The sequence below is a fragment of the Jaculus jaculus genome, chromosome 1 (genome assembly GCF_020740685.1).
Source record: "Jaculus jaculus isolate mJacJac1 chromosome 1, mJacJac1.mat.Y.cur, whole genome shotgun sequence".
Classification (NCBI taxonomy): Eukaryota; Metazoa; Chordata; class Mammalia; order Rodentia; family Dipodidae; genus Jaculus; species Jaculus jaculus.
In genome coordinates this window covers 22,563,963-22,569,896 of record NC_059102.1, presented here as the reverse complement: position 1 = coordinate 22,569,896, position 5,934 = coordinate 22,563,963, and the positions used below count along the sequence as shown (strand labels likewise).

Below are 5,934 nucleotides of genomic sequence, written 5' to 3'. Positions count from 1 at the left end.
ATACCTTTATATAATATTGTACATTTTTTTTCTTTATGAGGAGATTTAGCACTTTTAAAAGCTAAGTAAGATGTCCAGCCAATATATAAATCAGTTTCTGAAATTAATTTAGCTATATATAACATATCCAAAGGATAGAGAAACTGGATTAACCTGACATGATCTAATGAAAAATGAGACAAGTCTCATGGAAAAGAGAGCGAACGGGCATGCCAGGGCCACTTGCCACTGCAAAAAATCTCCAAATGCATGTTCCACTATGTGCATCTGTCTTTGTAAACTCATTTTTTTCAGGTCTTTGTGCAAGATTTTATTAAATGGCTTCACAGAGCAACATTCAGCCTCCAGATGTGGATGCCAACAAGACCCTGTTATGCTGTAGGGACTGGCTGAGGCATGGTAGGTGGCTCTGGCTTCCCACCCTTCTGTTCTGAGATGGGAGAAGGGGGTGGTGGGTAGGATCACATCTTTGGGTTCCACGATGCTCACATGGTCAGGCAGGGGCTTCTTAGGGCCAGTCTTGTCACTTGGATCCCAGGACAGCACAATCTTCACTTGATACACAGTGATGTCAACATAGTAGTTAACAGGATTTCCACTGTGGATCATCAGGCTGTCCACAAACTTCATGGATTATGCCCTTTGTCCTCAGAGTTTCACAGCCCTTGGCCCCGCTCTCCATGATGCACTGCAGCACACCATAGCAGGCCCTTTACACAGCAAGCCCTCCTAGGAGTTTGTAATGCAGAGACTCTGCCTAGGCAGTGGCACACAGACCTCTTGTGGCCACCTTTTCTGCATAAAGCTCTATACTGCCCTCAGGAAAGCTAAACCTCTTCTGGACCACTACAGTCAATTCCCAGATGCGATAACCCTTCTCCCTGAGAACATTCTGTGTCCTTGTGGCTAAGATAATTATCTCTGTCCTGGTGGGTATAACTTGGACCTTCACTCCAGAGTAGACATCTTCAGCCAGCTCTTGTGTGAGAAATTTATTCAGCTCAGCTTTGAAAAGACCATCAGCAACAGATTTCTTCTTCTTGGAAATTTGTACCACCATCTTGCAGCCGCACAGGAGTGACCAAGACCAGGCAAATCACTCTGAGGCAAAGATGAAAGCTTTTATTTGGGAAAAACACTAGCTGCCAGGGCTGACTCACAAAAGAGGAGCACAGCCAACCTGATTTTCCAGATAGTGAGCTTTATAGGGCTCTTCAGTTCTTTACATTAGCCATTTCAAATAGCTAGAGTGTGAGACCAGAACAATGAGCAGAGGACTTTGGAGATAAGGGGCCAGGAAACCATAATCTGGGGGCATTGTTAAGCAAGGAAGGGATAATGGCTAGGTGGTTTCTTGAGGAATGAAGATAATCCACTTTCTTATGTCTGTTGCCATCCTGCTATCCCTGGTGACTCCATTTTGGGAGCCTGTCCCAACCTAACAAGTGAGACCCTACCTGGAAAAGAAACAAAAGCATAAGAATTGCCCGTATATGAATGTGATTCATGATTTTGAATACTGTTTTTAAGTTTTAATGATCTAGTCCCATTTTCATTAAATGCTAAAATGGGTTTTATCTCTTTCAAGGTAGTAAATGTTATATTTTTACTTGCTTATTGTTCTGCTTTTGTGTGTATGTATATGATGTGTGTGCATGCGCACATGTGTGAATTCGTGTATATGGGTACACACATGCCACAGTGCACATATGGAGATCAGAGGACATGTCACTTTTCACCTTGACCTTGCCTGAAATAGGGTCTCTCTCATTTGCTGATACAAATGCCAGAATAGCTGGTCTGTGAGCTTCTGGATTCTCTTGTCTGTGCCTCCCATTGCCATAGCTTCACTGGTATTAGAAATGAATGCACCACTGTATCCAGCTTTATATGAGTGCTAGGGATCTGAACTCTGGTTGTCAGGCTTGTACAGCAAGCACTTTTAACTATTGAGCCATCTTCCTAGCTCTAATGTTGTATTTTCATAGAATGACCTGACCTATACACATTGCTGAAGTATTTGATAATTTATTTTGTGTCATGGGTTTTTCTAGGTCACTGTTAGAGAGGATACTAATGCATGTTTTTTTTTGTGTGTGTGTGTATAATTACAAAGCTGTATTGAACATTACTACATTACTAAGAGACAAAATGATGAGCTGCAAAAATTGTTACACTAGTACAAGTGATAGTGCTTTCAGAAACTTAGATACCCAGAAGAATGGAAATCTGTTATTCCTAAAAGTAAAGACTAGCAGACATAAGTTAGTATTCAAGGTGAGGCTGCATTAGTTTCCTCTTGGGACTAGATGCATTTGGTATTTTAAAACATTCTATTTACTTATGAGATAGAGAGAGAGAGAGAAGGAAAATGGATGCTCTAGGGCTGGGCTTTTAGCCATTGCAAATATAAACTACAGACACATGCTCCACCTTGTGCATCTGGCTTTCCAATGTAATCAATCCTGGGTCATTTGACTTTGCAGGCAAGCACCCTAACTGCTAAGCCACCTCTCCATCTCTCCAGTAGTATTTTAAGAAATGTCAATCTAATACAAATTACATGTATATATTTAGCAAATTGCAAACTAGGCTAGACTGTATGGGGCCAGGAAACTCCAAGGAGACTGTATGTATGTATGTATGTGTGTATGTATGTGCATATACATATATATGATCAACAAGGAGGTTTCACAATTGGCTTATTCATAACATCTTTAGTTTTGATTAATTCTCCTCCTGCCCCTCCAGAGTCAAGGGGAAGTAGAGCAGAGACAATGGAGCTTCTTTGGGCTGTGGTTACCTAAGCAGCAAATAGTTTATGTGAAGAGCTAAACAACCAAAGGAGAGCAGCTGAAACCAGGAGGAGTCATGGTCAGAGATGATTCCAGAAGGTCAGAGTTCACAGTATGGATGTACCCTAGCCCTATGAAGCAGTAACAGTAAGTCAGTATCTTTAGGCAGCAGATGTGAAACAAAGAAAAAATTGAGCAATGTATAGATGAGATCTAGGTAAAAGTGGTGGAGTGGTAAACAGATAAGGCAAATGTAAGAATGAAAAAGATTATTATATTATTTTATAAAGCAACCAAAGAAGGAAAAAAACCTAGATCCATGGATAAAAAGAAATTATTCTGGGCTGATCTTTCTGAAAACAGAAAAAAAAATTATTTAGCTTATGATATAATTTAGTGATAAATTAATAAAAATAATTTTACATATTAACTTGTGTTTTCCCCTGAAGGAGATTTTGTTTCCATAAGAATATTTTATTAGGGATTTCTATAAAGGCCTTTCCTCTGTTCTAACCTTCAGAATATCTCCTACATAGCCAAGAGGCTAGTAAAAATTCTGAAGTGTAACTGTGGGTGCTCAAGACATCTGGATTGCTGAGAAATTCCAACAAATTCATCTCTTAAAATGTCAACTTTTTCCTTTGTTCTTGGTTTGTCTTGTGTTTAGATTCATGTTTTCTTATTTTCTTCTTTATAATGGTCTTTTTCAATTTCACAGTGTCACAGAGAACAGCATACTGGGAGTGAAAATGGCCCTGGCTTTTGGGATAAGGAGAAAAATTTATCTTCAGTTCCATGAGCTGATGTGCACAGGAAACCAACACATGTACATTTCCTAGCTGTTGTTTCTTCTTTTCTATAAAGTGTAACACAGCTGTAGGCAAGAACAGGGGGGGTTGAAAATATCCCCTTCCCAATTTTGGCCAAAACTTTAAATAAATTCAGTTTTCTATTATACACACACATAAATTATGCTCTTTTCTCTTAGTGTGGGTGAACATTTGGACTCAGGGCCAGTTCTTATAGCTGGGATTCTATTACCACTATGAACCAAGAAAAGCTAGATAAATTATGTGCATTATTGTCATTTCTCTAATTAAGACTGTAGCATGAGCCTGTACTTCTGTTAATTGGTTCATCCAACACACACACACACCTGTAGGTAGATGGGCAAACCAATTTGGAAATTTTACATTCACTTTAACTAGCAGCTTCAATAGATTTTAACAAAAAAAAAAAGTATAATTGGGTAGATCAGCTCAAAATGGGGGCCAGGGAGATGGCTTAGAGGATAAAGCACTTGATGTACAAGCATGAGTACCTGAGTTTTGCTCCTCAGAATGCACATTGCAAAAACTCAGCTGGGTGGTATGGATTTGTTCATTTGCAATCCCAGCGAAGCCTGTAGGTGGGAAGGGAGGCAGAGACAAGAGAAGCCACCCAAAGCTCTGGGGACATCCACCATGATCAAAACAACGGTGAACCATGTGAGACTCTGCCTCAAAGAAGGTGGAAGACAAGTTGTCCTCTGACTTACACACACACACACACATACACACACACGCTCAAAATATTGCTGAGAAGACAAGTCCCATGGACATCATTGACAACATAAGCCCTCACAAGCTAGTCCTTGTTCAGCAACCAAAGTTGCAATCTGAACTTATATATACCTGACCCACTCACAGAACTAACCCAGGCAATCTCTTATGTTCACACCACTGACAGCCAGATTCTAAATTTCCATTTTCTCCTTTGAGTATGAGGTGCACTTGCTCCTTCATAGCTGGAGAAAAATCTCAATAGTAGCTCTTGCCTGTTCCTTGGCTCCTGCTCCCAACACCTCCATAGGCCCCTCCTCAACCACACCTAGTCCATGATGGCTTTTTAAATGGAATCTACTCCTCATGGAAACACTGGAAACAGTTTTCTGTAGGCAGTGCAATGCCAGGTGATTATTTTACTTTCTTATTGCTATATTTTTGTGTTGTCTATACTCTTTAAATATCAGGCAGCATTTTTACAATAAGAATGGACTTTTATTTTAAAAGGGAAAAAAGGCAATGTGTACACAAAAGTGCATCCTGAAAGCAGAATTTGTAAGAATTGTCTGCTCACATATGACAGTTTGGAGGAGGAATGCATTGAAAACATCTCTGTGTTCATTGAGGATCCATGGTTTGCAGCTTTCTTTCTGATTATAAAATAGGTTAATAGTCAGTAAAAACCCAAATTTTCCAAAAATCATTTTGGAGTCCAACTAAGCATTGAAACATCATTATGTGAAGGGAAAAGTGGTCCCAACACTGGTTTATACTCAGAAAGGTCATTCAGCAAAGGAAACACACTGCCACCCTCTTTTAGGGCATCACTGCCAAATTTCTCTCTGGGCATGGAACATAATTCATGTCAGGATCATGGCCACAGCCATTATATCAAATAAACAGATTTTGTGCCCTTCCAGAACCATAAACATGATGCTGCTTTCTGCTTTGCCTAATCATCTGGGCATTTTCAAACTTATATTACCCCTCATCTTTGGCACCTTACACATGGCTGTTAAACCTCAGTTTTGGATAAACATGTCCTAGATAATATCTGCATTGGAGATAGCAAGCATTAGAAAAGCAGAGTTCTCCAACCTCCACGTTTCCTAATCTTTCTCAAAAGCACCCAAGAACAAGCCCATCCCCAAGGGATATCTGCACCTAAATGTCCATTCTGGAGTCAAAGAACCCGGAACTGGGACCAGATATTAAGAAGGAATCCCAAGTTACATTTAAAAAAATGTTTTAAATTCAGGGCACTACACGATTTTTTTTGTAGTTACAAAAAATGTAGAAAGAAAGAGAGAAAGGCAAGGGAGAAGAAAAGAAGAGGAGGGCTTGAAAAGAACTAAACACATACTTTTAAATTATACCTTCCACTTCCTCAATAGGTTTTGTTGAAATTACCTTGTCCTCTGGGTACTCTGCATCCTTCATAGTTAGGTTCTATAGACCCATTTCATGGTGGCAATGCAGAAGGTCATCCAAGAGGGAGACTTGAAATTGAAAATATGTAGCCTAGGGTGAAATTTGAGTACTGGATTTCTCTTTTTAGTTATGTTGAGATCACTGAATGTGCTGGAAGACTCTAG

At 39.7% G+C, this 5,934-nt stretch overlaps 1 pseudogene; it reads right to left on the bottom strand.

Moving 5' to 3' along the window:
- Positions 1–371: 371 nt before the first annotated feature.
- LOC101612960 lies at positions 372–1,060 on the bottom strand (annotated as a pseudogene).
- Between the last annotated feature and the right edge of the window lie 4,874 nt (positions 1,061–5,934).